The sequence below is a fragment of the Schistocerca cancellata genome, unplaced genomic scaffold, assembly GCF_023864275.1.
Source record: "Schistocerca cancellata isolate TAMUIC-IGC-003103 unplaced genomic scaffold, iqSchCanc2.1 HiC_scaffold_1114, whole genome shotgun sequence".
Lineage (NCBI taxonomy): Eukaryota > Metazoa > Arthropoda > Insecta > Orthoptera > Acrididae > Schistocerca > Schistocerca cancellata.
This window is the reverse complement of record NW_026047113.1, coordinates 1444080-1463441: the sequence shown is the minus strand read 5'-3', so window position 1 is coordinate 1463441 and position 19362 is coordinate 1444080.

The window sequence follows — 19362 nt, the reverse complement described above, 5'->3', positions numbered from 1 at the left end:
GACTTGTCTCCATGGGTCTATTGCTGCCTCGGGCACCTAATGGCCGTTCTGCTGTGAGTCAAAGATTTTCGAATCGCACGAAAAACTGATAGTAAATTGGAACGTTCAGGGCCTCCTAATGACGATGGAACACTCAAATTGCGTCCCGATTCAATACATCGTCCTCCAGCGGACTTGTCTCCATTGGTCTATTGTTGCTTCGGGCACCTAATGGCCGTTCTGCTGTGAGTCAAAGACTTTCGAATCGGACGAAAAACTGAAGGTGAATTGTAACATTCAGGGCCACCTAATGACGATTGACCACGCAAATTGCGTCCCGATTCAATACATCGTCCTCCAGCCGAGTTGACTCCATGGGTCTATTGCTGCCTCGGGCACCTTATGGCCGTTCTGCTGTGAATCTAGATTATCGAAGGGGACGAAAAACTGGTAGTGAATTGTAACGTTCAGGGCCACCTAATGACGATGGATCACTCAAATTGCGTCCCGATCCAATACATCGTCCTCCAGCAGACTTGTCTCCATGGGTCGATTGCTGCCTCGGGCACCTAATGGCCGTTCTGCTGTGAGTCAAAGATTTTCGGATCGGACGAAAAACTGATAGTGAATTGTAACATTCAGGGCCACCTAATGACGATGGACCCCGCAAATTGCGTCCCGATTCAATACATCGTCCTCCAGCCGAGTTGACTCCATGGGTCTATTGCTGCCTCGGGCACCTTATGGCCGTTCTGCTGTGAGTCTAGATTATCGAATGGGACGAAAAACTGATAGTGAATTGTAACGTTCAGGGCCACCTAATGACGATGGATCACTCAAATTGCGTCCTGATTCAATACATCGTCCTCCTTCATGGGTCTATTGCTGCCTCGGGCACCTTATGGCCGTTCTGCTGTGAGTCAAAGATTTTCGAATCGGACGAAAAACTGATAGTGAATTGTAACTTTCAGGGCAACCTAATGACGATGGATCACTCAAATTGCGTCCCGATTCAATACATCGTCCTCCAGCCGACTTGTCTCCATGGGTCTATTGCTGCCTCGGGCACCTTATGGCCGTTCTGCTGTGAGTCAAAGATTTTCGAATCGCACGAAAAACTGATAGTAAATTGGAACGTTCAGGGCCTCCTAATGACGATGGAACACTCAAATTGTGTCCCGATTCAATACATCGTCCTCCAGCGGACTTGTCTCCATTGGTCTATTGTTGCTTCGGGCACCTAATGGCCGTTCTGCTATGAGTCAAAGACTTTCGAATCGGACGAAAAACTGTAGGTGAATTGTAACATTCAGGGCCACCTAATGACGATTGACCACGCAAATTGCGTCCCGATTCAATACATCGTCCTCCAGCCGACTTGTCTCCATGGGTCTATTGCTGCCTCGGGCACCTTATGGCCGTTCTGCTGTGAGTCTAGATTATCGAATGGGACGAAAAACTGATAGTGAATTGTAACTTTCAGGGCCACCTAATGACGATGGATCACTCAAATTGCGTCCCGATTCAATACATCGTCCTCCAGCCGACTTGTCTCCATGGGTCTATTGCTGCCTCGGGCACCTTATGGCCGTTCTGCTGTGAGTCTAGATTATCGAATGGGACGAAAAACTGATAGTGAATTGTAACTTTCAGGGCCACCTAATGACGATGGATCACTCAAATTGCGTCGCGATTCAATATATCGTCCTCCAGCAGATTTGTCTCCATGGGTCGATTGCTGCCTCGGGCACCTTATGGCCGTACTGCTGTGAGTCAAAGATTTTCGAATCGGACGAAAAACCTGATAGTGATTTGTAACATTCAGGGCCACCTAATGACGATGGACCACACAAATTGCGTCCCGATTCAGTACATCGTCCACTAGCCGACTTGACTCCATGGGACTATTGCTGCCTCGGGCACCTTATGGCCGTACTGCTGTGAGTCTAGATTATCGAATGGGATGAAAAACTGATAGTGAATTGTAACGTTCAGGGCCACCTAATGACGTTGGATCACTCAAATTGCGTCCCGATTCAATACATCGTCCTCCAGCAGACTTGTCTCCATGGGTCTATTGCTGCCTCGGGCACCTTATGGCAGTCCAGTTGTGACTCAAAGATTTTCGAATCGGACGAAAAACTGATAGTGAATTGTAACGTTCAGGGCCTCCTAATGACGATGGAACACTCAAATTGCGTCCCGATTCAATACATCGTTCTCCAGCAGACTTGTCTCCATGGGTCTATTGCTGCCTCGGGCACCTTATGGCCGTTCTGCTGTGAGTCAAAGATTTTCGAATCGGACGAAAAACTGATAGTGAATTGTAACGTTCAGGGCCTCCTAATGACGATGGAACACTCAAAATGCGTCCCGATTCATTACATCGCCCTCCAGCAGACTTGTCTCCATGCGTCTATTGCTGCCTCGGGCACCTTATGGCCGTTCTACTGTGAGTCAAAGATTTTCGAATCGGACGAAAAACTGATAGTGAATTGTAACTTTCAGGGCCTCCTAATGACGATGGATCACTCAAATTGCGTCCCGATTCAATACATTGTCCTCCAGCAGACTGTCTCCATGGGTCTATTGCTGCCTCGGGCAACTTATGGCCGTTCAGCTGTGACTCAAAGATTTTCGAATCGGACGAAAAACTGATAGTGAATTGTAACGTTCAGGGCCACCTAATGACGATGGATCACTCAAATTGCGTCCCGATTAAATACATCGTCCTCCAGCCGACTTGTCTCCATGGGTCTATTGCTGCCTGGGGCACCTTATGGCCGTTCTGCTGTGAGTCAAAGATTTTCGAATCGGACGAAAAACTGATAGTGAATTGTAACGTTTAGGGCCTCCTAATGACGATGGAACACTCAAATTGCGTCCCGATTCAATACATCGTCCTCCAGCAGACTTGTCTCCATGGGTCTATTGCTGCCTCGGGCACCTTATGGCCGTTCTGCTGTGAGTCAAAGATTTTCGAATCGGACGAAAATCTGATAGTGAATTGTAACGTTCGGGGCCACCTAATTACGATGGATCACTCATATTGCGTCCCGATTCAATACATCGTCCTCCAGCCCACATGTCTCCATAGGTCTATTGCTGCCTTGGCACCTTATGGCCGTTCTGCTGTGAGTCAAAGATTTTCGAATCGGACGAAAAACTGATAGTGAATTGTAACGTTCAGGGCCACCTAATGACGATGGATCACTCAAATTGCGTCCCGATTCAATACATTGTCCTCCAGCAGACTGTCTCCATGGGTGTATTGCTGCCTCGGGCACTTTATGGCCGTTCAGCTGTGACTCAAAGATTTTCGAATCGGACGAAAAACTGATAGTGAATTGTAACGTTCAGGGCCTCCTAATGACGATGGAACACTCAAATTGCGTCCCGATTCAATACATCGTCCTCCAGCCGACTTGTCTCCATGGGTCTATTGCTGCCTTGGGCACCTTATGGCCGTACTGCTGTGAGTCAAAGATTTTCGAATCGGACGAAAAACCTGATAGTGATTTGTAACATTCAGGGCCACGTAATGACGATGGACCACACAAATTGCGTCCAGATTCAGTACATCGTCCACTAGCCGACTTGACTCCATGGGACTATTGCTGCCTCGGGCACCTTATGGCCGTTCTGCTGTGAGTCTAGATTATCGAATGGGATGAAAAACTGATAGTGAATTGTAACGTTCAGGGCCACCTAATGACGTTGGATCACTCAAATTGCGTCCCGATTCAATACATCGTCCTCCAGCAGACTTGTCTCCATGGGTCTATTGCTGCCTCGGGCACCTTATGGCAGTCCTGTTGTGACTCAAAGATTTTCGAATTGGACGAAAAACTGATAGTGAATTGTAACGTTCAGGGCCTCCTAATGACGATGGAACACTCATATTGCGTCCCGATTCAATACATCGTCCACCAGCCGACTTGTCTCCATGGGTCTATTGCTGCCTCGGGCACCTTATGGCCGTTCTGCTGTGAGTCAAAGATTTTCGAGTCGGACGAAAAACTGATAGTGAATTGTAACGTTCAGGGCCTCCTAATGACGATGGAACACTCAAATTGCGTCCCGATTCAATACATCGTCCTCCAGCAGACTTGTCTCCATGCGTCTATTGCTGCCTCGGGCACCTTATGGCCGTTCTGCTGTGAGTCAAAGATTTTCGAATCGGACGAAAAACTGATAGTGAATTGTAACGTTCAGGGCCACCTAATGACGATGGATCACTCAAATTGCGTCCCGATTCAATACATTGTCCGCCAGCAGACTGTCTCCATGGGTCTATTGCTGCCTCGGGCACCTTATGGCCGTTCAGCTGTGACTCAAAGATTTTCGAATCGGACGAAAAACTGATAGTGAATTGTAACGTTCAGGGCCTCCTAATGACGGTGGATCACTCAAATTGCGTCCCGATTCAATACATCGTCCTCCAGCCGACTTGTCTCCATGGGTCTATTGCTGCCTCGGGCACCTTATGGCCGTTCTGCTGTGAGTCAAAGATTTTCGAATCGGACGAAAAACTGATAGTGAATTGTAACGTTCAGGGCCTCCTAATGACGATGGAACACTAAAATTGCGTCCCGATTCAATACATCGTCCTCCAGCAGACTTGACTTCATGGGTCTATTGCTGCCTCGGGCACCTTATGGCCGTTCTGCTGTGAGTCAAAGATTTTCGAATCGGACGAAAAACTGATAGTGAATTGTAACATTCAGGGCCACCTAATGACGATGGACCACACAAATTGCGTCCCGATTCAGTACATCGTCCTCCAGCCGACCTGACTCCATGGGTCTATATCTGCCTCAGGCACCTTATGGCCGTTCTGCTGTGAGTCTAGATTATCGAATGGGATGAAAAACTGATAGTGAATTGTAACGTTCAGGGCCTCCTAATGACGATGGATCACTCTAATTGCGTCCCGATTCAATATATCGTCCTCTAGCAGACTTGTTTCCATGGATCTATTGTTGCCTCGGGCACCTTATTGCCTTTCTGCTGTGAGTCAAAGATTTTCGAATCGGACGAAAAACTTATAGTGAATTGTAACTTTCAGGGCAACCTAATGACGATGGATCACTCAAATTGCATCCCGATTCAATACATCGTCCTCCAGCCGACTTGTCTCCATGGGTCTATTGCTGCCTCGGGCACCTTATGGCCGTTCTGCTGTGTGTCAAATATTTTCGAATCGGACGAAAAACTGATGGTGAATTGTAACATTCAGGGCCACCTAATGACGATGGACCACGCAAATTGCGTCCCGATACAATACATCGTCCTCCAGCCGAGTTGACTCCATGGGTCTATTGCTGCCTCGGGCACCTTATGGCCGTTCTGCTGTGAATCTAGATTATCGAATGGGACGAAAAACTGGTAGTGAATTGTAACATTCAGGGCCACCTAATGACGATGGATCACTCAAATTGTGTCCCGATTGAATACATCGTCCTCCAGTCGACTTGTCTCCATGGGTCTATTGCTGCCTCGGGCACCTTATGGCCGTTCTGCTGTGAGTCTAGATTATCGAATGGGACGAAAAACTGATAGTGAATTGTAACTTTCAGGGCCACCTAATGACGATGGATCACTCAAATTGCGTTCCGATTCAATACATCGTCCTCCAGCATACTTGTCTCCATGGGTCTATTGCTGCCTCGGGCACCTTATGGCAATCTTGCTGTGACTCAAAGATTTTCGAATCGGACGAAAAACTGATAGTGAATTGTAACGTTCAGGGCCTCCTAATGACGATGGAACACTCAAATTGCGTCCCGATTCAATACATCGTCCTCCAGCAGACTTGGCACCATGGGTCTATTGCTGCCTCGGGCACCTTATGGCCGTTCTGCTGTGAGTCAAAGATTTTCGAATCGGACGAAAAACTGATAGTGAATTGTAACTTTCAGGGCCTCCTAATGACGATGGAACACTCAAATTGCGTCCCGATTCAATACATCGTCCTCCAGCAGACTTGTCTCCATGGGTCTATTGCTGCCTCGGGCACCTTATGGCCGTTCTGCTGTGAGTCAAAGATTTTCGAATCGGACGAAAAACAGATAGTGAATTGTAACGTTCAGGGCCTCCTAATGACGATGGAACACTCAAATTGCGTCCCGATTCAATACATCGTCCTCCAGCCGACTTGTCTCCATGGGGACTATTGCTGCCTCGGGCACCTTATGGCCGTTCTGCTGTGAGTCAAAGATTTTCGAATCGGACGAAAAACTGATAGTGAATTGTAACTTTCAGGGCCACCTAATGACGATGGATCACTCAAATTGCGTCCCGATTAAATACATCGTCCTCCAGCCGACTTGTCTCCATGGGTCTATTGCTGCCTCGGGCACCTTATGGCCGTTCTGCTGTGAGTCAAAGATTTTCGAATCGGACGAAAAACTGATAGCGAATTGTAACGTTCAGGGCCTCCTAATGACGATGGAACACTAAAATTGCGTCCCGATTCAATACATCGTCCTCCAGCAGACTTGACTTCATGGGTCTATTGCTGCCTCGGGCACCTTATGGCAGGCCTGCTGTGACTCAAAGATTTTCGAATCGGACGAAAAACTGATAGTGAATTGTAACATTCAGGGCCACCTAATGACGATGGACCACACAAATTGCGTCCCGATTCAGTACATTGTCCTCCAGCCGACCTGACTCCATGGGTCTATTGCTGCCTCAGGCACCTTATGGCCGTTCTGCTGTGAGTCTAGATTATCGAATGGGACGAAAAACTGATAGTGAATTGTAACGTTCAGGGCCACCTAATGACGATGGATCACTCAAATTGCGTCCCGATTCAATATATCGTCCTCCAGCAGACTTGTTTCCATGGGTCTATTGTTGCCTCGGGCACCTTATGGCCGTTCTGCTGTGATTCAAAGATTTTCGAATCGGACGAAAAACTTATAGTGAATTGTAACTTTCAGGGCAACCTAATGACGATGGATCACTCAAATTGCGTCCCGATTCAATACATCGTCCTCCAGCCGAGTTGACTCCATGGGTCTATTGCTGCCTCGGGCACCTTATGGCCGTTCTGCTGTGAATCTAGATTATCGAATGGGACGAAAAACTGGTAGTGAATTGTAACGTTCAGGGCCACCTAATGACGATGGATCACTCAAATTGTGTCCCGATTGAATACATCGTCCTCCAGCCGACTTGTCTCCATGGGTCTATTGCTGCCTCGGGCAACTTATGGCCGTTCTGCTGTGAGTCTAGATTATCGAATGGGACGAAAAACTGATAGTGAATTGTTACTTTCAGGGCCACCTAATGAAGATGGATCACTTAAATTGCGTCCCGATTCAATACATCGTCCCCAGCCGACTTGTCTCCATGGGTCTATTGCTGCCTCGGGCACCTTATGGCCGTTCTGCTGTGAGTCAAAGATTTTCGAATCGGACGAAAAACCTGATAGTGATTTCTAACATTCAGGGCCACCTAATGACGATTGACCACACAAATTGCGTCCCGATTCAGTACATCGTCCACTAGCCGACTTGACTCCATGGGACTATTGCTGCCTCGGGCACCTTATGGCCGTTCTGCTGTGAGTCTAGATTATCGAATGGGATGAAAAACTGATAGTGAATTGTAACGTTCAGGGCCACCTAATGACGATGGATCACTCAAATTGCATTCCGATTCAATACATCGTCCTCCAGCAGACTTGTCTCCATGGGTCTATTGCTGCCTCGGGCACCTTATGGCAATCTTGCTGTGACTCAAAGATTTTCGAATCGGACGAAAAACTGATAGTGAATTGTAACGTTCAGGGCCTCCTAATGACGATGGAACACTCAAATTGCGTCCCGATTCAATACATCGTCCTCCAGCCGACTTGTCTCTATGGGGTCTATTGCTGCCTCGGGCACCTTATGGCCGTTCTGCTGTGAGTCAAAGATTTTCGAATCGGACGAAAAACTGATAGTGAATTGTAACTTTCAGGGCCACCTAATGACGATGGATCACTCAAATTGCGTCCCGATTAAATACATCGTCCTCCAGCCGACTTGTCTCCATGGGTCTATTGCTGCTTCGGGCACCTTATGGCCGTTCTGCTGTGAGTCAAAGATTTTCGAATCGGACGAAAAACTGATAGTGAATTGTAACGTTCAGGGCCTCCTAATGACGATGGAACACTAAAATTGCGTCCCGATTCAATACATCGTCCTCCAGCAGACTTGACTTCATGGGTCTATTGCTGCCTCGGGCACCTTATGGCAGGCCTGCTGTGACTCAAAGATTTTCGAATCGGACGAAAAACTGATAGTGAATTGTAACATTCAGGGCCACCTAATGACGATGGACCACACAAATTGCGTCCCGATTCAGTACATCGTCCTCCAGCCGACCTGACTCCATGGGTCTATTGCTGCCTCAGGCACCCTATGGCCGTTCTGCTGTGAGTCTAGATTATCGAAAGGGACGAAAAACTGATAGTGAATTGTAACGTTCAGGGCCACCTAATGACGATGGATCACTCAAATTGCGTCCCGATTCAATATATCGTCCTCCAGCAGACTTGTTTCCATGGGTCTATTGTTGCCTCGGGCACCTTATGGCCGTTCTGCTGTGATTCAAAGATTTTCGAATCGGACGAAAAATTTATAGTGAATTGTAACTTTCAGGGCAACGTAATGACGATGGATCACTCAAATTGCGTCCCGATTCAATACATCGTCCTCCAGCCGACTTGTCTCCATGGGTCTATTGCTGCCTCGGGCACCTTATGGTCGTTCTGCTGTGAATCTAGATTATCGAATGGGACGAAAAACTGGTAGTGAATTGTAACGTTCAGATCCACCTATGGACGATGGATCACTCAAATTGTGTCCCGATTCAATACATCGTCCTCCAGCCGACATGTCTCCGTGGGTCTATTGCTGCTTCGGGCACCTTATGGCCGTTCTGCTGTGAGTCTAGATTATCGAATCTGACGAAAAACTGATAGTGAATTGTAACTTTCAGGGCCACCTAATGACGATGGATCACTTAAATTGCGTCCCGATTCAATACATCGTCCCCAGCCGAGTGGCTCCATGGGTCTATTGCTGCCTCGGGCACCTTATGGCCGTTCTGCTGTGAGTCAAAGATTTTCGAATCGGACGAAAAACCTGATAGTGATTTGTAACATTCAGGGCCACCTAATGACGATTGACCACGCAAATTGCGTCCCGATTCAGTAAATCGTCCTCTAGCAGACTTGTTTCCATGGATCTATTGTTGCCTCGGGCACCTTATGGCCGTTCTGCTGTGAGTCAAAGATTTTCGAATCGGACGAAAAACTTATAGTGAATTGTAACTTTCAGGGCAACCTAATGACGATGGATCACTCAAATTGCGTCCCGATTCAATACATCGTCCTCCAGCCGACTTGTCTCCATGGGTCTATTGCTGCCTCGGGCACCTTATGGCCGTTCTGCTGTGTGTCAAATATTTTCGAATCGGACGAAAAACTGATAGTAAATTGGAACGTTCAGGGCCTCCTAATGACGATGGAACACTCAAATTGCGTCCCGATTCAATACATCGTCCTCCAGCGGACTTGTCTCCATTGGACTATTGCTGCCTCGGTCACCTAATGGCCGTTCTGCTGTGAGTCAAAGACTTTCGAATCGGACGAAAAACTGATGGTGAATTGTAACATTCAGGGCCACCTAATGACGATGGACCACGCAAATTGCGTCCCGATTCAATACATCGTCCTCCAGCCGAGTTGACTCCATGGGTCTATTGCTGCCTCGGGCACCTTATGGCCGTTCTGCTGTGAATCTAGATTATCGAATGGGACGAAAAACTGGTAGTGAATTGTAACGTTCAGGGCCACCTAATGACGATGGATCACTCAAATTGTGTCCCGATTGAATACATCGTCCTCCAGCCGACTTGTCTCCATGGGTCTATTGCTGCCTCGGGCACCTTATGGCCGTTCTGCTGTGAGTCTAGATTATTGAATGGGACGAAAAACTGATAGTGAATTGTAACTTTCAGGGCCACCTAATGACGATGGATCACTCAAATTGCGTCCCGATTCAATACATCGTCCCCAGCCGACTTGTCTCCATGGGTCTATTGCTGCCTCGGGCACCTTATGGCCGTTCTGCTGTGAGTCAAAGATTTTCGAATCGGACGAAAAACCTGATAGTGATTTCTAACATTCAGGGCCACCTAATGACGATTGACCACACAAATTGCGTCCCGATTCAGTACATCGTCCACTAGCCGACTTGACTCCATGGGACTATTGCTGCCTCGGGCACCTTATGGCCGTTCTGCTGTGAGTCTAGATTATCGAATGGGATGAAAAACTGATAGTGAATTGTAACGTTCAGGGCCACCTAATGACGATGGATCACTCAAATTGCGTTCCGATTCAATACATTGTCCTCCAGCAGACTTGTCTCCATGGGTATATTGCTGCCTCGGGCACCTTATGGCAATCTTGCTGTGACTCAAAGATTTTCGAATCGGACGAAAAACTGATAGTGAATTGTAACGTTCAGGGCCTCCTAATGACGATGGAACACTCAAATTGCGTCCCGATTCAATACATCGTCCTCCAGCAGACTTGGCTCCATGGGTCTATTGCTGCCTCGGGCACCTTATGGCCGTTCTGCTGTGAGTCAAAGATTTTCGAATCGGACGAAAAACTGATAGTGAATTGTAACTTTCAGGGCCTCCTAATGACGATGGAACACTCAAATTGCGTCCCGATTCAATACATCGTCCTCCAGCAGACTTGTCTCCATGGGTCTATTGCTGCCTCGGGCACCTTATGGCCGTTCTGCTGTGAGTCAAAGATTTTCGAATCGGACGAAAAACTGATAGTGAATTGTAACGTTCAGGGCCTCCTAATGACGATGGAACACTCAAATTGCGTCCCGATTCAATACATCGCCCTCCAGCCGACTTGTCTCCATGGGGTCTATTGCTGCCTCGGGCACCTTATGGCCGTTCTGCTGTGAGTCAAAGATTTTCGAATCGGACGAAAAACTGATAGTGAATTGTAACTTTCAGGGCCACCTAATGACGATGGATCACTCAAATTGCGTCCCGATTAAATACATCGTCCTCCAGCCGACTTGTCTCCATGGGTCTATTGCTGCCTCGGGCACCTTATGGCCGTTCTGCTGTGAGTCAAAGATTTTCGAATCGGACGAAAAACTGATAGTGAATTGTAACGTTCAGGGCCTCCTAATGACGATGGAACACTAAAATTGCGTCCCGATTCAATACATCGTCCTCCAGCAGACTTGACTTCATGGGTCTATTGCTGCCTCGGGCACCTTATGGCAGGCCTGCTGTGACTCAAAGATTTTCGAATCGGACGAAAAACTGATAGTGAATTGTAACATTCAGGGCCACCTAATGACGATGGACCACACAAATTGCGTCCCGATTCAGTACATCGTCCTCCAGCCGACCTGACTCCATGGGTCTATTGCTGCCTCAGGCACCTTATGGCCGTTCTGCTGTGAGTCTAGATTATCGAATGGGACGAAAAACTGATAGTGAATTGTAACGTTCAGGGCCACCTAATGACGATGGATCACTCAAATTGCGTCCCGATTCAATATATCGTCCTTCAGCAGTCTTGTTTCCATGGGTCTATTGTTGCCTCGGGCACCTTATGTCCGTTCTGCTGTGATTCAAAGATTTTCGAATCGGACGAAAAACTTATAGTGAATTGTAACTTTCAGGGCAACCTAATGACGATGGATCACTCAAATTGCGTCCCGATTCAATACATCGTCCTCCAGCCGACTTGTCTCCATGGGTCTATTGCTGCCTCGGGCACCTTATGGCCGTTCTGCTGTGAATCTAGATTATCGAATGGGACGAAAAACTGGTAGTGAATTGTAACTTTCAGGGCCACCTAATGACGATGGATCACTTAAATTGCGTCCCGATTCAATACATCGTCCCCATCCGACTTGTCTCCATGGGTCTATTGCTGCCTCGGGCACCTTATGGCCGTTCTGCTGTGAGTCAAAGATTTTCGAATCGGACGAAAAACCTGATAGTGATTTGTAACATTCAGGGCCACCTAATGACGATTGACCACGCAAATTGCGTCCCGATTCAGTACATCGTCCACTAGCCGACTTGACTCCATGGCACTATTGCTGCCTCGGGCACCTTATGGCCGTTCTGCTGTGAGTCTAGATTATCGAATGGGATGAAAAACTGATAGTGAATTGTAACGTTCAGGGCCACCTAATGACGATGGATCACTCAAATTGCGTTCCGATTCAATACATCGTCCTCCAGCAGACTTGTCTCCATGGGTCTATTGCTGCCTCGGGCACCTTATGGCAGTCTTGCTGTGACTCAAAGATTTTCGAATCGGACGAAAAACTGATAGTGAATTGTAACGTTCAGGGCCTCCTAATGACGATGGAACACTCAAATTGCGTCCCGATTCAATACATCGTCCCCATCCGACTTGTCTCCATGGGTCTATTGCTGCCTCGGGCACCTTATGGCCGTTCTGCTGTGAGTCAAAGATTTTCGAATCGGACGAAAAACCTGATAGTGATTTGTAACATTCAGGGCCACCTAATGACGATTGACCACGCAAATTGCGTCCCGATTCAGTACATCGTCCACTAGCCGACTTGACTCCATGGCACTATTGCTGCCTCGGGCACCTTATGGCCGTTCTGCTGTGAGTCTAGATTATCGAATGGGACGAAAAACTGATAGTGAATTGTAACTTTCAGGGCCTCCTAATGACGATGGATCACTCAAATTGCGTCCCGATTCAATACATCGTCCTCCAGCAGACTTGTCTCCATGGGTCTATTGCTGCCTCGGGCACCTTATGGCCGTTCTGCTGTGAGTCAAAGTTTTCGAATCGGACGAAAAACCTGATAGTGATTTGTAACATTCAGGGCCACCTAATGACGATTGACCACACAAATTGCGTCCCGATTCAGTACATCGTCCACTAGCCGACTTGACTCCATGGGACTATTGCTGCCTCGGGCACCTTATGGCCGTTCTGCTGTGAGTCTAGATTATCGAATGGGACGAAAAACTGATAGTGAATTGTAACGTTCAGGGCCACCTAATGACGATGGATCACTCAAATTGCGTCCCGATTCAATACATCCGTCCTCCAGCAGACTTGTCTCCATGGGTCTATTGCTGCCTCGGGCACCTTATGGCCGTTCTGCTGTGAGTCAAAGATTTTCGAATCGGACGAAAAACTGATAGTGAATTGTAACGTTCAGGGCCACCTAATGACGATGGATCACTCAAATTGCGTCCCGATTCAATACATCGTCCTCCAGCCGACATGTCTCCATGGGTCTATTGCTGCCTTGGCACCTTATGGCCGTCCTGCTGTGAGTCAAAGATTTTCGAATCGGACGAAAAACTGATAGTGAATTGTAACGTTCAGGGCCACCTAATGACGATGGATCACTCAAATTGCGTCCCGATTCAATACATTGTCCTCCAGCAGACTGTCTCCATGGGTCTATTGCAGCCTCGGGCACCTTATGGCCGTTCAGCTGTGACTCAAAGATTTTCGAATCGGCCGAAAAACTGATAGTGAATTGTAACGTTCAGGGCCTCCTAATGACGATGGAACACTCAAATTGCGTCCCGATTCAATACATCGTCCTCCAGCAGACTTGTCTCCATGTGTCTATTGCTGCCTCGGGCACCTTATGGCCGTTCTGCTGTGAGTCAAAGATTTTCGAATCGGACGAAAAACTGATAGTGAATCGTAACATTCAGGGCCACCTAATGACGATGGACCACACAAATTGCGTCCCGATTTAGTATATCGTCCTCCAGCCGACCTGACTCCATGGGTCTATTGCTGCCTCGGGCACCTTATGGCCGTTCTGCTGTGAGTCTAGATTATCGAATGGGACGAAAAACTGATAGTGAATTGTAACTTTCAGGGCCTCCTAATGACGATGGATCACTCAAATTGCGTCCCGATTCAATACATCGTCCTCCAGCAGACTTGTCTCCATGGGTCGATTGCTGCCTCGAACACCTAATGGCCGTTCTGCTGTGAGTCAAAGATTTTCGAATCGGACGAAAAACTGATAGTGAATTGAAACATTCAGGGCCACCTAATGACGATGGACCACGCAAATTGCGTCCCGATTCAATGCATCGTCCTCCAGCCGATTTGACTCCATGGGTCTATTGCTGCCTCGGGCACCTTATGGCCGTTCTGTTGTGAAATTAGATTATCGAATGGGACGAAAAACTGATAGTGAATTGTAACGTTCAGGGCCACCTAATGCTGATGGATCACTCAAATTGCGTCCCGATTCAATACATCGTCCCCAGCCGACTTGTCTCCATGGGTCTATTGCTGCCTCGGGCACCTTATGGCCGTTCTGCTGTGAGTCTAGATTATCGAATGGGACGAAAAACTGATAGTGAATTGTAACGTTCAGGGCCACCTAATGACGATGGATCACTCAAATTGCGTCCTGATTCAATACATCGTCCTCCAGCAGACTTGACTTCATGGGTCTATTTCTGCCTCGGGCACCTTATGGCCGTTCTGCTGTGAGTCAAAGATTTTCGAATCGGACGAAAAACCTGATAGTGATTTGTATCATTCAGGCCACCTAATGACGATGGACCACACAAATTGCGTCCCGATTCAGTACATCGTCCACTAGGCGACTTGACTCCATGGGACTATTGCTGCCTCGGGCACGTTATGGCCGTTCTGCTGTGAGTCTAGATTATAGAATGGGATGAAAAACTGATAGTGAATTGTAACGTTCAGGGCCACCTAATGACGATGGATCACTCAAATTGCGTCCCGATTCAATACATCGTCCTCCAGCAGACTTGTCTCCATGGGTCTATTGCTGCCTCGGGCACCTTATGGCAGGCCTGCTGTGACTCAAAGATTTTCGAATCGGACGAAAAACTGATAGTGAATTGTAACGTTCAGGGCCTCCTAATGACGATGGAACACTCAAATTGCGTCCCGATTCAATACATCGTCCTCCAGCAGACTTGTCTCCATGCGTCTATTGCTGCCTCGGGCATCTTATGGCCGTTCTGATGTGAGTCAAAGATTTTCGAATCGGACGAAAAACTGATAGTGAATTGTAACGTTCAGGGCCACCTAATGACGATGGATCACTCAAATTGCGTCCCGATTCAATACATCGTCCTCCAGCCGACTTGACTCCATGGGTCTATTTCTGCCTCGGGCACCTTATGGCCGTTCTGCTGTGAGTCTAGATTATCGAATGGGACAAAAAACTGATAGTGAATTGTAACGTTCAGGGCCTCCTAATGACGATGGATCACTCAAATTGCGTCCCGATTCAATACATCGTCCTCCAGCAGACTTGTCTCCATGGGTCGATTGCTGCCTCGGGCACCTAATGGCCGTTCTGCTGTGAGTCAATGATTTTCGAATCGGACGAAAAACTGATAGTGAATTGTAACATTCAGGGCCACCTAATGACGATGGACCACGCAAATTGCGTCCCGATTCAATACATCGTCCACTAGCCGACTTGACTCCATGGGAATATTGCTGCCTCGGGCACCTTATGGCCGTTCTGCTGTGAGTCTAGGTTATAGAATGGGATGAAAAACTGATAGTGAATTGTAACGTTCAGGGCCACCTAATGACGATGGATCACTCAAATTGCGTCCCGATTCAATACATCGTCCTCCAGCCGACATGTCTCCATGGGTCTATTGCTGCTTCGGGCACCTTATGGCCGTTCTGCTGTGAGTCTAGATTATCGAATGGGACGGAAAACTGATAGTGAATTGTAACTTTCAGGGCAACCTAATGACGATGGATCACTTAAATTGCGTCCCGATTCAATACATCGTCCCCAGCCGACTTGTCTCCATGGGTCTATTGCTGCCTCGGGCACCTTATGGCCGTTCTGCTGTGAGTCTAGATTATCGAATGGGAATAAAAACTGATAGTGAATTGTAACGTTCAGGGCCACCTAATGACGATGGATCACTCAAATTGCGTCCTGATTCAATACATAATCCTCCAGCAGACTTGACTTCATGGGTCTATTTCTGCCTCGGGCACCTTATGGCCGTTCTGCTGTGAGTCAAAGATTTTCGAATCGGACGAAAAACCTGATAGTGATTTGTAACATTCAGGCCACCTAATGACGATGGACCACACAAATTGCGTCCCGATTCAGTACATCGTCCACTAGCCGACTTGACTCCATGGGACTATTGCTGCCTCGGGCACCTTATGGCCGTTCTGCTGTGAGTCTAGATTATAGAATGGGATGAAAAACTGATAGTGAATTGTAACGTTCAGGGCCACCTAATGACGATGGATCACTCAAATTGCGTCCCGATTCAATACATCGTCCTCCAGCAGACTTGTCTCCATGGGTCTATTGCTGCCTCGGGCACCTTATGGCAGGCCTGCTGTGAGTCAAAGATTTTCGAATCGGACGAAAAACTGATAGTGAATTGTAACGTTCAGGGCCTCCTAATGACGATGGAACACTCAAATTGCGTCCCGATTCAATACATCGTCCTCCAGCAGACTTGTCTCCATGCGTCTATTGCTGCCTCGGGCACCTTATGGCCGTTCCGATGTGAGTCAAAGATTTTCGAATCGGACGAAAAACTGATAGTGAATTGTAACGTTCAGGGCCACCTAATGACGATGGATCACTCAAATTGCGTCCCGATTCAATACATCGTCCTCCAACCGACTTGACTCCATGGGTCTATTTCTGCCTCGGGCACCCTATGGCCGTTCTGCTGTGAGTCTAGATTATCGAATGGGACAAAAAACTGATAGTGAATTGTAACGTTCAGGGCCTCCTAATGACGATGGATCACTCAAATTGCGTCCCGATTCAATACATCGTCCTCCAGCAGACTTGTCTCCATGGGTCGATTGCTGCCTCGGGCACCTAATGGCCGTTCTGCTGTGAGTCAATGATTTTCGAATCGGACGAAAAACTGATAGTGAATTGTAACATTCAGGGCCACCTAATGACGATGGACCACGCAAATTGCGTCCCGATTCAATACATCGTCCACTAGCCGACTTGACTCCATGGGACTATTGCTGCCTCGGGCACCTTATGGCCGTTCTGCTGTGAGTCTAGGTTATAGAATGGGATGAAAAACTGATAGTGAATTGTAACGTTCAGGGCCACCTAATGACGATGGATCACTCAAATTGCGTCCCGATTCAATACATCGTCCTCCAGCCGACATGTCTCCATGGGTCTATTGCTGCTTCGGGCACCTTATGGCCGTTCTGCTGTGAGTCTAGATTATCGAATGGGACGAAAAACTGATAGTGAATTGTAACTTTCAGGGCCACCTAATGACGATGGATCACTTAAATTGCGTCCCGATTCAATACATCGTCCCCAGCCGACTTGTCTCCATGGGTCTATTGCTGCCTCGGGCACCTTATGGCCGTTCTGCTGTGAGTCAAAGATTTTCGAATCGGACGAAAAACCTGATAGTGATTTGTAACATTCAGGGCCACCTAATGACGATTGACCACACAAATTGCGTCCCGATTCAGTACATCGTCCACTAGCCGACTTCACTCCATGGGACTATTGCTGCCTCGGGCACCTTATGGCCGTTCTGCTGTGAGTCTAGATTATCGAATGGGATGAAAAACTGATAGTGAATTGTAACGTTCAGGGCCACCTAATGACGATGGATCACTCAAATTGCGTTCCGATTCAATACATCGTCCTCCAGCAGACTTGTCTCCATGGGTCTATTGCTGCCTCGGGCACCTTATGGCAGTCTTGCTGTGACTCAAAGATTTTCGAATCGGACGAAAAACTGATAATGAATTGTAACGTTCAGGGCCTCCTAATGACGATGGAACACTCAAATTGCGTCCCGATTCAATACATCGTCCTCCAGCAGACTTGTCTCCATGGGTCTATTGCTGCCTCGGGCACCTTATGGCCGTTCTGCTGTGAGTCAAAGATTTTCGAATCGGACGAAAAACTGATAGTGAATTGTAACATTCAGGGCCACCTAATGACGATGGACCACACAAATTGCGTCCCGATTTAGTATATCGTCCTCCAGCCGACCTGACTCCATGGGTCTATTGCTGCCTCGGGCACCTTACGGCCGTTCTGCTGTGAGTCTAGATTATCGAATGGGACGAAAAACTGATAGTGAATTGTAACGTTCAGGGCCACCTAATGACGATGGATCACTCAAATTGCGTCCCGATTCAATACATCGTCCTCCAGCAGACTTGTCTCCATGGGTCTATTGCTGCCTCGGGCACCTTATGGCCGTTCTGCTGTGAGTCAAAGATTTTCGAATCGGACGAAAAACTCATAGTGAATTGTAACTTTCAGGGCCACCTAATGACGATGGAACACTCAAATTGCGTCCCGAATCAATACATCGTCCTCCAGCAGACTTGTCTCCATGGGTCTATTGCTGCCTCGGGCACCTTATGGCCGTTCTGCTGTGAGTCAAAGATTTTCGAATCGGACGAAAAACCTGATAGTGATTTGTAACATTCAGGGCCACCTAATGACGATTGACCACGCAAATTGCGTCCCGATTCAGTACATCGTCCACTAGCCGACTTGACTCCATGGGACTATTGCTGCCTCGGGCACCTTATGGCCGTTCTGCTGTGAGTCTAGATTATCGAATGGGATGAAAAACTGATAGTGAATTGTAACGTTCAGGGCCACCTAATGACGATGGATCACTCAAATTGCGTTCCGATTCAATACATCGTCCTCCAGCAGACTTGTCTCCATGGGTCTATTGCTGCCTCGGGCACCTTATGGCAGTCTTGCTGTGACTCAAAGATTTTCGAATCGGACGAAAAGCTGATAGTGAATTGTAACGTTCAGGGCCTCCTAATGACGATGGAACAACCAAATTGCGTCCCGATTCAATACATCGTCCTCCAGCAGACTTGTCTCCATGGGTCTATTGCTGCCTCGGGCACCTTATGGCCGTTCTGCTGTGAGTCAAAGATTTTCGAAACGGACGAAAAACCTGATAGTGATTTGTAACATTCAGGGCCACCTAATGACGATTGACCACACAAATTGCGTCCCGATTCAGTACATCGTCCACTAGCCGACTTGACTCCATGGGACTATTACTGCCTCGGGCACCTTATGGCCGTTCTGCTGTGAGTCTAGATTATCGAATGGGACGAAAAACTGATAGTGAATTGTAACGTTCAGGGCCACCTAATGACGATGGATCACTCAAATTGCGTCCCGATTCAATACATCGTCCTCCAGCAGACTTGTCTCCATGGGTCTATTGCTGCCTCGGGCACCTTATGGCCGTTCTGCTGTGAGTCAAAGATTTTCGAATCGGACGAAAAACTGATAG